Source organism: Amblyraja radiata, chromosome 14, assembly GCF_010909765.2.
Source record: "Amblyraja radiata isolate CabotCenter1 chromosome 14, sAmbRad1.1.pri, whole genome shotgun sequence".
In the NCBI taxonomy this organism is placed as follows: Eukaryota; Metazoa; Chordata; class Chondrichthyes; order Rajiformes; family Rajidae; genus Amblyraja; species Amblyraja radiata.
The window spans coordinates 17,692,307-17,711,898 of record NC_045969.1 but is presented as its reverse complement, the minus strand read 5'-3'; the positions used below and the strand labels follow the sequence as shown (position 1 = coordinate 17,711,898).

The window sequence follows — 19,592 nt, the reverse complement described above, 5'->3', positions numbered from 1 at the left end:
TACACCACTTTCTCAAGTGCTAGCCTCCTCAAGGATATTCTCAGCTCTTGTATAAACCAAGACAAGGCAAGGAGGGGTAAATGGATGTTTTTGCAGCACTGCTTGCAGGAAGGGACAAGGCTCAACATTTAATTGTAAAGGGCCTGTCCCAGTGCGGCGACCTAATTCGCGAGTTTAGAAGAATTTGCCCTCGACTCATACTCGCAGCATGGTCGACACGAGGTCCTAACAGGTCTTTGTAACTCCCCTTCATGCTCGAGAGTAGTCCCTGCGTAGTCGAGGCCTCAGCTAGGTCGCAGCGGTTTTTTTCAACATGCTGAAAAATGCCAGCAAGTAAAAAAAGGTCACCATGGAAAAAATCTATATTTTTTTACTTGTAGGTTTAGTCGAGGTAGATCATAGTAGGTTGTAATGCTATCGTAGGTAATCAAAAGCAATCAAAGCTAATCGAAGGTAGTCGAAGGTAAAGCTCGTTGAGAAAAATAAGGTAAGTAAACCGACCGGTAATGTTAAATGCCCGCTCAACTTTATTAAAAGTTTTCTGGCTTCTTAAAAGTGTCTCCACTCCTTCTCCCTCCCTCCCCCCCCCCCCCCCCCCCCCCCCCCCTCGTGTCGACCATGCTGCGAGTATGAGTCGAGGGCAAACTCTTCTAAACTCGCGTATTTGTGTGTGTGTGCCTGTGCAGACAGTCGATCCGGCTCGCGGTTTCATCGCTAACGGTCGATTCAGGTTTTTCAGGCGAGTGCCCTCGAGCTTGAAGGTCGAAGATAGTTGCTAAAAAGTCGCATTAGTGGGACAGGCCCTTAAATATTCCCTGATCACAGTACCTCATCTCCATCATGCAACCCCACTATCCAGCCTATTACTGACTCTCTATACTCACCATCATTTTCAAGTCAGCCTCTGCATCAGCTCTCTTCAGTCTTTAAACTCTGATAACCTCAGCCTCATTTTCCATCACTTACCCAGAAAAGACCCTGACTCTTCCACCCAGTAATAATTTATCCACTCTAGAACCCCTCTCATACTCTCCACATTACTATCCCATTCCCTGACCATGTTCGTCAACATCACCACAAAATGCACAACATTGATAAAATTATTATTTTTTCCAGTGCGAACTGGTTTGTTTGGCAACAATTAAAACTTTCTCCCCCAGTATGGAAAAATCAATTACTAGAGGGCATTTTATTTACACAGAGGGTGGTGGGTTCCTGGAACGTGTTGTCGGGTGTGGTGGTTGATGGAGATATAATAGTGACATTCAAGAGGATTTTTTGGATGTTTTGGCATCATCTTCGGCCAAAGAGCCTGTTCTTGTGCTGTACTGTTCTATGTTCTATCACCCATCTTAAATAGCCATATACATTTGAATGGGCCAGCTTAATTTGTCTTCCATATTTACTGGTATCATTCGGCTAAATGCTCAACTTACTGCTATTCCACATATATAAATGCCAGGCCACTTGGCAAGGTGCTGCCATAACTAAATTCCTGGATTATTGTCACAATTCAAACACCAGCTTCAATTTCCAACCACTGCACATGCACTTTGTCAGCAGTTGCAGTGCCATTTGCTTATGAATAGGAATGATCGCAGATTACTTCACCATTATTCTTACTGCAAAATCTGGGAGAACATCTCAGCAATAATACGGCACAAAATGATCCATCTCTCCAATGATAGAAACATTTGGAAAGACGAGAACCCCCCAGTTCCAAAGTTCTCATTTGTACGCCCCTCTTTCTCATCTCCTCATCCTCTTTCATCCATCTACCTCGCTCATTTCACACCTCCTCTTCTTTCCTTTTGTTTCCTTTTCACCTCCAGCCTTCATCATTTACACCACCTATTTGCCAATTCACCCTCTCCCATCACACTTGTATCCACCTATCACTTGCCATGCTTTGTCCAAACCCCACTACTTTTTTCCAGCATTCTCTTCACCCCACTCCCCCCACCTCCCCCCCCGACCCCCTCCACCCCCCCCCCCCCCCCACCTCCCCCCCCACCCCCCATGTCCATTCTCTTCACAGATGTTGCCTGACCCACTCTTACATTTTGCTTGAGATTCCACCATCTCTCTGGCTCCAGTATTAACAGAAATCATCAGAACATAATGTTCCGATAATATACAGTTGGTTATTTTTCATTGTTTCTTCCTAGGTATCTGACAGCAACATTTAGTTTACAGGAAACGTTCCTACATTCATTTATATTAAACAAATGTCCCCCTGGAGTAGCATGGCCTGATATTCTGTGATATGACCCAACTGTCCCAATGGGATATGACCCAAAAGTGCATTGGAGCCTTTTGTTGTTAAGTGGAGACAAGAGATACAGGTGCTGAAATTTAGAAAAATAAAACTCATCAGGTCAGGCAGCATCTATAAGGGGAAAGTTTTGTGCCGAGACCATTCACCTGTACTGATGTATTGGAGAAAGAGTTGGGGTGCAGTGCCACAATAGGTCTGTACTGCTCCACATTGCCAAGAGAAAGGCAGGCATAGCTGGAGCTTTCTGAGTGCCCATGGCTACACTTCTGTTTTTTGTAGAAAGTGAGAAAATCAAAAGAGAAACTTCAGGTTAAGGATGGGTTCTGCCAAGCGGAGGAGAGTTTAGTACAGGGGAAATGGTTGGATCGATGTTCCAAATGTAAACGGCGAGCTCCAGGCCTTCACGATGGGCAATGGAAGTGTACAGGAACTGGACATCCATGGTTAAAAGCTAGGGAATTGGAAGTTGTTAAAATGATGGAGATTATGCAGGTTTCCCACATGTTGGTGGAAATGCACAGGACAAGGAGGAACAAGAATAAATCGAAGTATGAGGAGATAAGTTCAGTGGGGCAAAAGCAGATTGAAACAATGGGCCTACCAGGGCAGTCATGTTAACAAATCATGGACCGGAATTGGAATTGGACAGTACAGAGCTGTGGAATTATCAGGTTGGAGGCTGTGCAGGGGTGATCTCCTGATGTGCTGGTATGCGAGACAGTGGCCTATTGATGCATTGGAGGGATCATGGTCCAGAGGTAGCTATGAGGTGGTGTCAGAGATCCATTGTCTAGAGTCTGCTAAGCAGAGTTCACTCAGCCCCATCATGAACTCTACTGTTGAATGGAATTCACATACAGAGGGAGTAGTTATGGCGAAAGCAACATCAGAGGTCAAAATTACATTAGAAAGGTGAATCAATGAAAGATTTAAAGGAATGTGGCAACAGAGTGACATAAATGCGATTCAGATTACATCCTGGTGTGAAGATAGTGTTGTACAAATAGTGGCTATTCATCTCCATCATATCATTGGAATTCATGAGTAATCAATGCCACTAACATTTGATAAGAACTTAGTGCTGGCAAAATCTTAAAACACAAGAAATAATGGGCCAGTAATTACATAAAGAATGTTGTTTCAATATATACTGGAGGAAATCAAAATGCTTTACTGTAATATGTATGAAAAGTGGTCAGATTAACACAGACTCTTTGACTAAATTTATTTGGGTGTAGTTGCATAATTAAACCATGGCAAATAGTTATCATAACAACTTAATGGCTGAGAGGCAAGTTGCAATTTTAATGGAAATGAGATAACAATCTACAGTAAACAAAGCTAACAGGGGAAAAAATGTTGTTTGACTGATGGAGTTTTAAATTAGTTGCTGCTTGTTATACAGTAATCTAGTTTTCTACATCTGTGAGTTTAAAGTGGAAACGTCACCTTGTATTTCTTTGTACTGTATTTCTTCCTTTTCTTCACTTTCTGAAGATCGCCAAATGTGCAAATTTGTACAAAAAACATGGAGAAATAATGGTAAATACACACACACACTAAAGAAGCCATGATAGCACCACAGCAAATTATCCAATTTGAGAGAATTTAGGGAATTTGCAGATAAATCTAAAATGGCCACATCTAATTAAGATTTGGGATTTGAATGTTATGGCAATTCTTAGCATGAACTGTCAGCAAGAATGACAGTGGTATCTAGACCAAAGCCAACTTCAATTCCACTGTAATCTTTTATTGGCTGATTTTTGTAAGAATTTAATCAGTTTAACCTACTTTTGGAAATGCCGGTTCAAACACTTAACAGACCAGCATGGTAAAACATGGTAATAAAAGAATATTTGAATTCCATGCTGGATATCCTTGTATCAAAAAGATTTAAATCTAGAGATTCCCGAGAGCAATGCCCCATAATGTGCAAGGTTAAAATAAAAATAATACAAATGGTTATACAATTTTTCTCAAGAGGTTACAGCATGCCAAATTTAGCACAAGCTACTCCTTTTCAGTTGTATTACAGCAAAGCCACTCCAAATATCTGCAATTTTAAAACTATTTTAAAAACTTAAATAAATGATAGAAATATTTTATTTCCTAACATCATTGGTTTATACTCCAATATTTGTACCTGCCTTTGTAAATAATTCACCTGCTATTTCTAGATAAGATAAGATAGAATTTATTTGCCACACAACCAGGGTCGGTGGAATTTGGGTTGTCAGCAGCGATACAATAATAAAGAACACACAACCACAATAAAAATGTAACACAAACATCCACCACAGCATTCATCACTGTGGTGGAAGGCACAAAATTTGGCCAGTCCTCCTCCATTTCCCCCCCGTGGACAGGACCAGAGTCCAGAGTCAGTCCAGGATCGGCTCTTCCTCACCGGAGACCGCGGCTTTAAGTTGTTGTAGGCCGCAGGCCGGCGGTCGAGATTTAAAGTCCCCGCCGCAGCCAGAAGCACCGTAGACTGCAGGACCGGCGGTCGAAGCTCCCCTCCAGGGGTGATGGTAAGTCCATGCCGGCCCCGCGGTAGAAGTTGGCCGCGGGCCGGCAGTGGTGGCTTCTTCTTCCCCCGGGTCCCCCACGAGGGATCCCGGGCTGTAGACGCCGCACCAGCTGGAGCTCTGCAGACCGCGGCTTCAGGCTGCGACTTCAGGCTGCCGGCTGCCCCGGGCCAGCGAAACGGAGCGCTCCCCTCAGCCAGCGAGGGCTCACCCGCTCCATCGAGAGTCCCTGCGCCCGCCGCTGAAGCCCTGGGCGCGTCTCCGGGAAAGGCCGGCCGATCCTTGATGTTAGGCCACGGGGGAGGCGACCTGGAAAAAGTCGCCTCTCCATGGAGGAGGCGACCGAAGCGGTTACCCCCCCACACCAACCACCACACAAAACACACAAAGGAACATTAAGCACATACTTTAAAACATACTAAAAAATTTAAAAAAGTTGAAAAAACTGACGCGCTGCTGACATGGCTGCACACAGAGGAGCGCCTCTGTGAGCAATTGTTGGTTTAATACATTAAATATGTGGACTTTAACACCCTGAAGCAGCAGTCTCCGTTAAGAAGTGGCCGACTTGGGAGCATCATGCCGCGGAGTGTTCCGATCCGTCCTGACGAGAGGGCTTGAACAGCGGACCGTCGGCAACAGCCCCGTTCAAAGGCCCCGACCACGGGTGAACAAAGGAGGAAGATGACTGAACTTTATTGCTTCCATTACAGTGAGGAATGTTGATTCCACTGTGGTGGATGTTTATGTTAAACTTTATTTTATGTGCTGTGTGTATTTTTGCTTTTTACCTAGTATGGCTGTATAGTAACTCAAATCTCACTGTACATTAATTGGTACATGGGACAATTAAATTAAATCTTGAACAATTCCATTAAAAAAATATTTTACTGAACATTGTTACGTATTTCTTTACAAAGAATGAATTCAAGATTATTTCCCATTCGATGTAACTATGATTTTATCATAATTATTTCAGATTAGCTGTATGTAATATTATGGTATACTTGGTATTAATAATTTTTAAATTAATTAAATAAAAAAACAGAAGACAATTTATTTAATTAGCCTTTCACTAAGATTTAATATAATTATTTTGCAAGCACTCTAATGGGATTGTACTATAAGACCCCCAATAGAAAGTGGAAGATAGAGGGATAGTTATGTAGACAGTTTATGGAAAGACAGCAAAGCAGCAGGGTTGGCTTAGTAGGAGACTTGAACTTTCCCAATATTGACTGGGACTTGCTCAGTGCTAAAAGCTTAGATGGGGCAAATTTCGTGAGGTGTATCCAAAAGAGTTTCTTGTAATTAGCTACAATTAGGTAACTAGCTAATTATATGCTTTAATTGCAGGTCATCCAAGTAAGATTGTTTCATATTTGTTTCAGAATGCTTCAATGCTGAAAATGTTATTCAGTTCTCTTAATTTTTAAGAAAGTTATGGGCTTTTGACTGTCCTCGATCACAGCTTTTGAGTTAAGTCAATGGAAAAGCAATAGGGAACAAGATGCTAATTTCAGAGTATGAAAATGGCCATAACTTTTTTAATACTGATGATATGAAAGTGAATTAGGTGTCAAATTAAACTTATTTTTATGCTTTATCTGATGGGATAAATTACAGACTTGATTTTTTAAATCTCAAAATTTTGTAACGTTGCTAGATCTTGTGTTTGGAAATGGGCCTGGCCGAGTGACTGCTGTTTCAGTGGAAGAGCATTTTGGGGATAGTTAGCAAAAAAAAACATTCAGATCTCTTTTGAATTGTGTTACTGCAAAGCGACTCCATATGTTTTAAGATTGTTTGGAATAGGCCTTGCAGGAAGGTACTGAATGGAAGCAAGGCAAACTGCAACATTATTGTACAGGAGCACAGAAAGTACACTGGGAGCAGTTGTTATTCGGCAAATCTACAACTGACATGTGGGAGCTGTTTAAAGGCCAGTTCATCAAAACGCAGAAGTAACATTTTCTAGTGAGGAGGAGGGATAACAAAGGCAAAATAAGAGAACCTTGGATGACCAAAGAGATTGCAATTTAACATAAGGAACTGCAGATACTGGTTTACAAAAATGGCACAATATGCTGGGGTAATCCAGCACATCTAGAGAACATAGGTAATGTTGCAGGGCAGGGGTGTTGATAGGCAGATGGTTGGATAAAGACCAGCTTTAGGATAAAGGAGGGAATTTATGCTTAGAGTCTGAGGATAGTGGTGACAAGTACTTTGCATCTGTTTTCACCAAGGAGAAGGATATGGGGGACAGAGATATCAGTGTGGAGAGTACAAATATGCAAGGACAGTTTGAGATAGGTGTTGGGGCTCATGAAGAGCACAGAGGTGGATAAATCCCCAGGACCGAATGGCATCCATTGCAGGTTAATGAGGAAGGCAAGATAGGAGATTGCAGGAGCCTTGCCGATGATCTTTGCATCTTTGCTAGCTACAGCGGAGGTCCTGGAGAGTAGCTAAAGCTGTTCCGTTATTTAAGAAGGCAAGTCAGGAGAATCCAGCAAATTGTGGGTCAGTGAGCCTCACATCAGTGGTATGGATGCTTTTGAGATAGGATTTTAATCCCAGTTGGAAGAGAATGGTTTATTTGGGGACAGTCAGCATGGCTTTATACACAGCAGGTCTTGCTATACTATCTTGGTTGAGGTTTTTGAGGAGGTGACCAAGGTAATCAATGAGGGTAGGGCAGTGGATGCTGTCTCCATGAATTTTAGTAAAGCATTTAATAAAGTCCCCCATGATATGCTGATCCAGAAGATTAAGATGCAGGAGATAAACAGTGACTTGGCCATTTGGATTCAGAACGGATTTACTGATAGAAGACGATAGTGGTATTTAAGAGACTTAGTGATGGGCATATGAATATGCAGAGAATGGGGGTGATATGGGTTATGTACAGGCAGCTAAACGTTAGGCGTGGCATCATGTTCCATACTCACACTGTTGGCTAGAGGGCCTGTTCTATGTACTGGATTCACTTTCCTTGATGAATAATTCCTTTTAAACAAATATTTAACTTCTGGCTTTCAAGGATGCAAGATCATTATCCCTGAAAGGTGCAAATGAAATCCTATATTTTGTTCATGATTATTTGTGAGGCATTTAATGTCACTTCTGAATTTATGATGACAGGCCAGTCATTAAAGTGGTATTTATTTATCTCCACAGAGAGAGCATGCATCACTGGTTCTTGTTTATGTTCTGACTCAGTTGTCAGAGAAGTTATAAACTTTCTAATAGCCTCAAGAGACACATTTCTAAACATTGCACAAATATTCTTGGTACATGAAACAGTCTTCAGGTAACCGATACTGAACTTTGGTAATTTAGCATGGTGTACTCCAGTCATCTGGTGGGACCAAATTCAAGGATTGAATCGCTCAAGAGGGACTCTATTCCTTGGAATGCAGGAGGATGAGGAGTGATCTTATAGAGGTGTTAAAAACCATGAGAGGAATAGATCGGCTAGACACACAGAGTCCCCTGCTCAGAGTAGGGGAAATCAAGAACCAGAGAACATAGGTTTAAGGTGGAGGGGGAATTATATAATAAGTATCTGATGGGTAACATTTTCACTCATGGGGTGGTGGGTGTATGGAATGAACTGCCAGATGAGGTAGTTGAGGCAAGGAATATTACAATGTTTAAGAAATAATTAGCTGGTACATGGATAGGACAGATTTAGAGGGGTATGGGACAAACGTAGGCAGGTGGGACTGGTGTTGCTGGGACACGTTGGTCGGTGTGGGCAAGTTAGGCCAAAGATTCATACAGCGTGGAAACAAGCCCTAAGACAATTATTGGTGAGGCAGCTGAAGATGGTTGGGGCTAAGACACTTCAGTGAGGGACTCCTACAATGATGTCCAGGAAGATCAACCTCCAGCAACTACAGCAATCTTCCTTTGTTCAAGATATGTTGTGAGCCAGTGGAGAATTTTCCTTTCGATACCCACTGACAGCGGTCTCATCAGGACTCCTGATGCTACACTCAAACATGTGCTGCCTCTATGCCTAGGGAAGTCATTTTCACTTCACCTCTTTTTATACTTTTGAATCAAGTTTGCAATAAGATCTGAAGCCAGGCAATCTTGATTCATCATCACCTGGACATTGATGAGCAGAATCTGCCCATTGATGAGTTGCCACAGAACTAAACTGAGCAGGCTCAGTTTGTTATTGTATGGGAGTAATGGACATTAAAAGTTGATTTACTTATGAAAGGTACTGGTGAGACCACACCTGGAATATTGAGGTTTGCTATATTGATACCCAGAGTGGGCAGATTGTTTCATGAACAAAGGTTGAATATGCTTGGCTTGTGTCCAGTCGAGTTTAGCAAGGTCAGAGGTGATTTGATTGAAATTATACAAGTCCCCAAGGGATCTTGATGGGTGGATTTGGAGAGCATGGTTCCTCACATGGAAGAATTTAGAACTAGGGTTTGAGACAAGATGACAAGTTTCATTCTCAGAAGGAGGGAAGTCCTTGGTACTCACTTCCTCAAGGAGCAGCGAGTGTCTACATATTTTAAGGCAAAGATGGATAGGATCTCGATAAAAGCAAGGGAGCGAAAGTTACTATAGATGGGTGGAACACAGGTTATAGTCAACTCAGCCATATTTAATTAAACAGTAGAGCTGGCTCTAAGGGTTAAGTGGACTATTCTTGCTTCTAATTCATTGGTCTGCTCATGGCTTTTATGATTGAACATGATTGCAAACGTTAGAACCTTTTATTTGTCAATCATGTGCTGGTCTCCGGCACTGTTGAGGGTAGAAATATTCTTGGAGTATCCTCAATCCCATCAGCAGTTAAATTGCCAGCCTCCATTCACGAGGAGATGTGGCAGGAATGCAGACCTTTGATATATCCGCCCTTTGTGGGATTGCTTTGCTCTGTCTATGGCAAACGGCTGTTTAGCACACATGTGTGTGAAGCATCCTCCAGCAATTGTACAGTTTGAGTGCGAGCTGAGGGAATATCCTTCTTTAGCCGAGAAAAGAATGTACGAGGAATGCTCATACTTTTCATAAACCTTTTACATCTATTCATGCATGCGAGGTTGTGTCTGCTTTGTCAGAATGGAAGACAATAATTTTCGACCGTTTTTTATTTTTTGCCTGGGACAGGCAATTTGTTAATCAGTGTAGACACAGTAGCTGGAGCGTTAACTCAATACTAATCCAAAGACTAACTTGTGAATGCGAGTGAGAACTGCCCATTCTGCCAAGTGAGGTAAAGTGAAGAAAATAAAAACATTTGGCATTCCTCAAGACAGTCTCAGTAGGAAAAACGGAATTATGCCAATTCAAAGAGCCAAAGGCGAGAGCAGGAAACATACTGAAACAAGATGGGACTACATAAAGGAGCAATAGTGGTCAGTGAATACTCATGCCTTGGGATGAGCCATTAAATACATCTGTCTGAATAATTCTAAAGTCCAAACGTTTGAATTGCCTGCACCAATTATGTTGAAATAATGAGACCAACGTGTGAATGGTAGACAGGACACTCGAACACCAGGGATTCAGATGTGAGGAGCAGTTGTTTTTGGTACGTCAGCAGGGATCAAGTATGCCCCTCCTTCAGCAGACCACCCCTGACCACCTAAACACACACTAACAAAAGCTCATATGAACAGTCTTTTCCGTCCATTCATTTTCAGCAAGAACTCCTTTCTCTAAAACAGCTGAAAGACAAGGAGCACCATTTTTTGAAACACAAAGCAAAATATTTTCTCCTCAACGCAATGAGGCAGCAATCCCACCAATACTGAGGCAAGTAGTGAATTCAGAGACATTTTAGGTACTACAGGTAATTAGACCATGAGGATTCTGGTGAAGTATTGTCCCTCGTTAGAAGACATTTAAAAAATATATAATGCTGCCTTATCCAAATCACTGTGGATCTTGATGTGCATGCCTTTGATTTCACTAAACCTTCAAGAGATCAGGTGTATGTTTTCTCCACCAGACCAATACGAGCACTTATACTGAATTGTCGTACTGAATCGTCGTACTGAATCGTACTAAGTTTGAATATTTCCATAGTAAAATTTTATTTAGCCCTGTTTGGACCAATTTGGTTTTGAATTACAAAATCTGGCAGAAGCAATGCATACTCAAAATATCTCCAGACATGTTAAAGTTGTAGTAAACTTAAAAAGAGCACAACTCTTTCTAAACTTGTTCCCTCAACACATACAGAAGCTGCACCCCACTGTATGTGTGTGCGCGTAACATGTAAAAAATCTGAATATCTTGATAATTGTAATTCTTTAAGTGTTGCTTACATAATTTAATCATAATGATAATTTCTCTTAATTCCTGGGCCTTTCCCTATACATTTCCAAAAGTAATACAATTATATATCTGTAAAAAAACTTTACATTATTTACCACATTGCAGTAGCACGTGGGGTCCATTTCGAGTCCAGTCGCTTGGCGCTATGGGGTGGTAATATTCTCAATGCCGGGTGGCTGGCTTTACTACTCTGTTAACTGTGGCAAGACAGTTAGCTCTGTTTTAAAAGGGGCCTACTAGCAGGAGTGCAAAGTAACTGGCCATTTTAGGAACTCGGCCAACTCTTCATATGGAAATTATGCTCCAATGCTGTAACTTGGATCCTACTTGCCTTCCGATGTAGAGCCTACAGGACTCGGGAAGTGAGAAATGAACCTCCAGAATTTAGTGCACTGCCAATACCATGGGCTTCAAAGGAACAAAACTCAAAACTCATGCACCAAAAAACTTGGAGCCTTGGTGCTCTGGATATCTATATGCTGCACCTTAATTTACACGGCATACTTAAAGAAGGCCACAACTTCAAAATCATGGCTTTTCACCTCCAGAAAGGGCAGACCCAGCTCCCTGCAACCCTCTGGTAGTCAACCACCAAAATGTCTTTTAAACCAAAATATCTTTTGAACTGACTAAAAGAAGACTTCAGCACGGTCTGTACAATTATGAGATAAACATGATAGATTAGTACTTGTTACTTATTCTTCATTCACTTTAACCGCAAGAAAATGTGAAGATAATCTGAACAATTCACTAGATCCCAACATTCAGTCTAAATAACCAGTTTATAAAATGAAACACGTTATTCTGACATTGCCAGTACTATTCATGGACTATTGCACTTTCAATGATACTTTATTGCCCTATGTATCTAGGTACAGTGCAATGCTCCGTTTTGCACACAACCTAGTAAAATCATGTAGGAGACCTCACCTAAGCATTGCACAAATGTCCCCACATTGTGGCGACGATAAAGTTACAACATTTACAAAAGTTACGAACATTTGTATCTACTGACAGCCACCGCATGTGGCAGCAGGCCCCCCACTCCTCCTACCCCACCGGATCCCCCTTCGTTCTCAGTGGCCCCCCCCCACTAGGTCCCCCCTTCATTCTCAGCAAGAATTTGTATTATTCAAATAAGATGACTGCGCTATGCTTTGTATGTTAAAGGATACTATAAATTAAAGGTCATGTTAAATCTATTTTTTTTAGAAAAAGAGGTTCAACTGAACCAAGCCTTTGATTTCAGGTGTCCAAATAAAAAAGTTAATATTCCTTAGTTCTCATTTAGATCAATAGAGGGCTTATTTCTTGTAATACAGACCTCTACGTCAAAATAAAAAAAATGCAGATACAGGTAACTGCAGCTGCTGGAATCTTGAGCAAAACACAAAGTGCTAGAGTAACTCAGTGGGTCAGACAGCATCTGTGAAGGGATCTGATAAGCACTGTTTTAGGCGGGGAACCTTCTCTAGACTGAATCAGAATGTGTAGTCGCCTATCTATTCCCTTTGCGGATGCTGCCTGACCCGTTGAGTTACTCTAGAACTTTATGCTTTGCTCAAGATCAAAAATGTGCCTGGGTTAAATCCACATTGCAGTAATGCAGCAGCTGACATGGAATGCAAAGGACAGAGGCTATGTTGAAGACCATGTCTCAGGAGCAATTGTGGTAGAAAATAAGGAAACAATTAACCAAACACATTTCACAATATCTTCTGTGGAGAAAGGAATAGAATTAACATTTAAGGCTGACGACCAATAAAGTTTAATGGATCAGAAATATCAACTTTCTCTCTCCACCGGCACTGCCTGACCAGTCTTAGCAATTTCTGCTTCAGATTTGTTACATCGGAAATATTTTGCTTGTGAATACAATATATCCTACAGAAGTACCCATGGTGAGAGGAACCAAGAGAAGAATCTATGTTTAGTCACATACAGATCTGAATAGCTCAAAAGCTTGAGTAGATGGGATCTTGAATAGCTCGGGTTGTCAAGTTGGATGAAAGTAATATTATTTAACACTTCATCTTCCAAGCACGCCACCTCTATGTTGTGACAATGATCATCCAGTATAATCCATCTTCTTAAAACACTAGGTGGACAAAAGTGTTGGAGAAACTCAGCGGGTGCAGCAGCATCTATGGAGCGAAGGAAATAGGCAACTTTTCGGGCCGAAACCCTTCAACAGTCTGAAGAAGGGTTTTGGCCCGAAACGTTGCCTATTTCCTTCGCTCCATAGATGCTGCTGCACCCGTTGAGTTTCTCCAACACATTTGTCTACCTTCGATTTTCCAGCATCTGCAGTTCCTTCTTAAAAACTTCTTAAAACACTAGTTTGTTGCTTGATGGGAAGATTATTGAATATAAAAACAAGTAACTTTTCACATCTCAGTATTTATATACTTTAAAAAATGTATGTGTTGAAAGTGAATGAACAGACAGAACCTTTCCTTTTAAGAACAGTAGGATTTTTTTCCACAGGGTTGTCAGAACAAGTGCCCCAGAATTAATCTTCAATTCCTGGAAATAATCCTGGAAGATTGGCAAATGCAATGAACTTAGACTTTCAATCTATGTTTCAGTCTTTACCCGATTTCCGTGATCTCTAATTTCACATGTGAAAGAATGAATTCACACATTGTAGATGTTATGACTAAGCTGCAAAATTCCTGAGGAAATTGATTTCCCCCCAAAGACATGCAGCAGAAAGGAGACCACACCAAAGTTTCAAATTCTGCACCTTCATAAAGGGCCTTTGTTGAAGCACTCATGAAGAAAGGAAGGGGGTGGAGAAGGGAGTTTTCAGAAACGTCGTAAGGTTAATTGAAGGGTATAAAGTACTACACTGACTGGACTCCCCAGCCCCTTGCTCAAGTTCAAACTACAGTTTAAGTAGTTGCTACTACTCGTCTTAAAAAAGGAAAAGGTTTTTATCATTTCACTTACATCCAATACAAGCACGTCTAAAGTATATAATCACCAAGATGTGCTAAAGAACCATGACAATTAAATAAAACCAAACCCAAAGGCAGTAAAACATCTAGATCAATATATCAAAATCTGACTGAAATTTACCATGACGCAATAGAGTTAGTGACATTATAGCAGAAATCTATCAAAATGCAATGTTTAGAAGTTTTCAGGTGCATGGATTTTCCTGTTCTTTCAGAAATCTGCTTCCTAAAAACCAAGGTAAAATTCCAATCTCCTGGGCACTATTTTGTCAGTAGAAATATGTTAGTCAAAGTATTTGTTATCAACCATTCTACTGGTTCTTGACTTCAATCCTTTATTCCCACACCTTGACCTGTGAACCCATTAGTGTCCCTGAAAACTCAGATCTCAGCTCGATTGATAATTTTAAGAAAGTCCTTTAATGTTAGTAGATAAGACTGGAATGTGCTGCTATATAGTGTTTTGCCTCCCTGATTTCTTGAATGTGAAGTCTGACATTGTAAGTGGAAGGCACAATAGTAAGTGGTTACCTGCTGCCCGAGGTTCACACACACATTTTTGCATTAGTTAGAAACAACAACAAAAAATAACAAAGTAAGACTCACAGAGCCAATCGCCTTGAATAAAAGCGACGTGATTTTAATAGCTGGCGGCCACATCCTTAACAACTTGACCAGCAATGTTTGGTGGCAGCAGCAGAACTCTTACCTTGGTCGAAGCGTGATTGCGAGGAAAGATGTTCGTTCACAGGTTCAGTACAGCACCGGACTGAGAAAATGCTCTGCACGGCCCCTGCCGGCAACGTACTTGGCTTATATGTGTAAATGGGAGGAGCTGCTCGCCATGGGGAGGTGGGCAAGACAAGGCAGGGGAGTGGTCTGACAGGCAGTTTGGAGACAGAACTTGTGCCTTTCCCGGGGATGAAAGGGGATGCACGGGTGCGGGCTGCAACGCAGGAATACAGCAAACAATGACAAGGAACACTTCTGAACCATTCAAGTTTGGCGACTGGTTTGGAAGTACTTTATTTCTAAGACAGTCGGATCGTTCCTTTCTGCTCCCACCTTACTGTTTGCCGCAGCCAATTCAAAGCAGCCGCTTTCCCCTCTCCTGACAACTCTCACTTCAGGAAACAGCTGTAACTCCTGCTAGCTTTTTTCCTGCTTGCATAAGTTTCTGGTCAAAAGAAAGGCAATCGAATTGAACGAAAATGATAGAAATAAAATGCGACGAAAAAAAAATGAAATTCGCGGGCACAAAATGAAATTATCAACAATGCTTAATGCACTTGTACAACAGTCAGTCAGTAAGGTAACTGGTTAATTTAATTGCATACAGCACATGACAAGGATAAAACGTACTACATCTGAATATTTACAACTAATTCGAAATGGATTTTTACGTGTACTTCAGGTTCCAAAATTAAATGTTTGCAAAATCTGTGCAACTCATTACCTGTGAATATCTAAGGTTACCAGTTAAAAATCAGTTTTTAACTCATTTAAGTTTTTAACCCATCTGTTTGCTTTTGCATCGCCTAAGTATTTTCTTGCCAAACAATGAAAGGAAAGTAGGGCTTTTTAGATATTTTGTGATAAATATGCATATATTTGAGGGAAGCAACGTGACTGTGTGGGAGCGTATGAATGTGGAAATGTGGGTAAAACATGTATCAAAATATATTTGCTTCTGTGTGCGTGTATTTATTTCATGCGGTTGATTTGTAACATCGATTACGTCCAGTCCAATGTGATTAACCAATCCAATTTCTCTACTTTACATTCAATAATATAGTTTATTCACAAAACATACAGTTATGAAAAAGGAACAAGGCATTGCCTCTTTCACGTTACCAATCACCTGATAATATTCACTTACATTATGACAATATGTCATCCGTTTTTCAGTCACAAACATTCTGTCACAGACAAGTTTGAGAGATTATTATGCAGCTCCTTGTTATCTTGAGTGGAATGATCTGAGACTGTGGTCTTTTGTCAGACCACTTGTGGCTGCATCAAGGTTCTCTGTGGCCTCAGCAAATAGCTCTGCATCTTGCATTGTGCCCATTTACAGCACTTGGTTGCAGAAACTGCCTTCATTTGAAAAAGAGAATAATTTGGGAATACCAGCCTTCACTGAGTTGATGGAGACACAAAAGTGCATGCACATGCCAAACTCTAGAACAAAAATCAATTTGCTGGAGGAACTCTCCCGAGATGCTGCCTGACCCACTGAGTTACTCCAGCATTTTGTGTCTGTCCACAGATGGTGCCTGTTCATCAATGTAAATTGAGAAATGCAAGTAAAACAGCACCAGATGAGTTTTTGTAATTTTTAAAGTTCAATTAAAAAACAAATTGAAACTACTTTGATTTGGAAGATGTAGGCTAGATGTTCAGAGAACCCAATGCCTCAGTCTTGTAATTTCCATCCTGAGACATGTTAAATCCACTCAATGTACCAGAGAACATTAACTGTTTCACCTACTATGATTTCCAAGTTGCCAGCACTGTGGGTTTCCCACAAGTGTGGGTGGATATTGTTTGCTCTTATGTCCCATCAAGATTCAAATCCAGAGGTTACCACCAGGACGAAAGGTTTCAACTTCCTCAATGTAAAGCTTCTCATGGATCGTGCATCATTCCCCCATAATAAATGCCTTATGTTTAGAAGCACACTTACTGCTTTGTCCTTCGTGATTCTGGACTGTCTGATACTTTCAGTGGCTAGAAGTGCCAAGAGTTGTAACTCCTTTTTCTGTGGCTCCTCGCATTCCAATCATAACCCCCAACAAAGTACACTGATAACTAGATAGAGCGCCAGAGAATGCAGAGAAAGGGACCAGTGCAGTGATCATAACACAAGAGTGAATGAATCCCTTCTCCTATTACTTTACTGTAATGATATGCTACAATGTCTCTTTATTTCCTGATGGGTGGAACCTTATATAAAAAAAATCAGAAAGGCCACTTTACTGTGATGAATCAGTCTGCAGGTGAAAACTGTTGTTTTTCACATTGTTCTATTTTGCAGCGATCTCGCTTTTGAAGGAGACTACAGTAGCTGCCTGTGCTATGCTGTTCATACAGTTGTGTGGTAGGTCAACTGTATAGTGGCACACAAGATTTCTCCCATTGTGCACCTAGGACTTTCCCATCTCCTTGAATGTACACGGGATTTGTTCCCTCTCTGTGCCAGCCTCTGACTCCGTTATGACAGCATTAATATGTATTGTTATATAGGAAATGAGCGTTTAAGGAATGGTTCCCCTCTCTGACTGCTGCACAACAAAATGGTGGGATGTACATTAAAATGGGCGATGCCCTGTTATGATTGTACAAGTCCCAGCTTCTGGGTATGAATCAACTAAAAACACTGTCTCTCATCTGATTTTAACCAAATTTGCAATTTTTTTGTAGTATTGCTGAATGGAGCAATGTTTTAATGCACTAAAGCTAGGCGCTGTCCAATTTCTAGGTTGGAACTCAATGTTATCTCAGAGGTGGAAGGCAGTAGTGTTGTACTCTTTGCCAAGAAGCTCCCGACATCTAAACTCTTTTTCATCTTCAGCATCACTTCTAACGAAAACATGCGATGACATGTTTTTGTTGGATCATAATAGACTTTTTGAAGTCTTGTATTTCATGCAAACCTGCTACCACATACTGAAGTACTATCTTCCAGAGGTTAAGTAGCCCAAATTTTATTTTTCACATTACTGAGACTCCACCTCTTGGATGTTAACAATGGCCTTCGTACAATTTCTAATCTTCTATCCTGCTTTGAATGTTTGAAACATTAAACATATCAATCTAATGCCTATATGCTTTCACTTGCTCGATGCAATAAATATAATTTGACTCAGAAGATTAGATTTTACATAAGCTCTATGATTCAAAATTGAATTCAACGACAATGTTGTTGTTACCTTTAGGCTCTTTGTACAAACAATGATTCCCTGCACAATCAAGGAGCTGCAGATGCTGGTTTGCAAAAAAAGATGTTTGGAGTGCTGGAGTGACTCAGTGGATCAGGCAGCATCGTTGGTGAGGTGACGTTTTGTGTTGAGACATTTCTTCAGAATGTGATGAAAACTAACATATTTACATTATTAAAATGCTTTTATTCAATTTTAGAAAAAAAAAATTACACCTTGACTCGCTCCAAATTAAAATGCTCATTCACACTTCTATATTACTTCATGGCTTTCCATATTTCCATAATCTCCTCTATTTTACAACTCCATTTATTACATTTTCTGGTTTTATTTCTTAACCTTCCTGTTGCATTCAGCAACCTGGGCCACAGAACTTTCCGATTGCTCTATCATTTATTTCTTCTTCTCCTTAAGCCACTGAACCAAACTATTCAGAACTTCAGTAATCCGGCCTCTTGGGACTTTGACGGTGCCAGATTGGGAAATATTCTAGATTGTTTGAAGTTTGTATGTTCCTATTAATACAATGAGTTAGGGTAATAATATGATCAAACTTCCTAAGAAGTTCCTAAAAAGTTTGACAATTTTCAGTGAACACGGTAAGTTTAAAGGGTTTACAAAAAGTCTGGTTCGGGGATAGGGCCCCTCATCAATTTTAGAGGAGCTTGGGAATCCAGTCCCTTAGGAAACATCACCTGGTGAGGCAAATGCTAAACCATCAGGATTTCCCAATGGTCAGATGGAGGATTATCAAAACTTATTATCCTACTGGCTCCAGCTATTTTTCCCACATGTCTGTAGAAGTGCCTCAGGGTGCATTTTTATGTGAAGGCATCAAATAAATTTTATTGTATGACTTATTGCAACTTCTGTATCGGCAAATGCACTGCCTTTACAATAGTTTCCACCTTTGGCTTCAAATATAATTTTTTTCTGAAACAGACTACATTCTCCACCGGATTTAGAAGCAGTGCTGAAAGCCAAATATTACAAATCATTAAACTTCTGCCAAGATGTAAATCGCTGAGATTATTAAGAACTTATTTCATTAAATTCAAGGAGAGTTTTAATATTTCTAATCTAGATTTTGAACGGATTTACAACTATGCACTGCTATAGTTGCTCTACATACGATGGTTTTTGCACTATCATGGTCTGGTTTACTTAGAACAATTTTAATTCTATTGTATATTTAGTGTTCTTGCATCTAATGCTGCAGCAAGTAAAAATGTCATTGTTATACGGTGCATATGACAAGTAAACACTCTTGACTCTGTTGATTTAAATTGAGTGGGAGAAGGCATAATAATTGTAATTCACTGGGAACTGCTTAAGACCATACAACACTCCAAGGCGTATACCTCCTTTCAAGTCAAAACTTCATGATAACAGATAAGAAATGCAAAATGGCAATAGTATGGAGGAGCCATTTTCATTACCATATACTTGAAGCATTTAGCCCCATAAATCAATCCATAATGGAGTGAAGCATGAAAGGAATAATTATTGTCCAGAATTAAATTAAAAATTTGACACAAATGCTATATTGTTCCTTAATATTGAA

General features: G+C 40.5%; 1 protein-coding gene across 3 annotated transcripts in view; it reads right to left on the bottom strand.

Annotated features, from left to right (window-relative positions):
* Positions 1-14,914, bottom strand: part of col8a1 (collagen type VIII alpha 1 chain) — a 98,127-nt gene extending 83,213 nt beyond the window's left edge. For 2 of the 3 annotated variants that reach the window (XM_033032648.1, XM_033032650.1), the window contains exon 1: positions 14,797-14,910. The gene's annotated coding sequence lies outside the window, so the exon portion shown is untranslated. Of the gene's footprint in view, positions 1-14,796 lie in introns of all 3 variants that reach the window. The other variant, XM_033032647.1, reaches the window with a different exon arrangement.
* Positions 14,915-19,592: the final 4,678 nt, after the last annotated feature.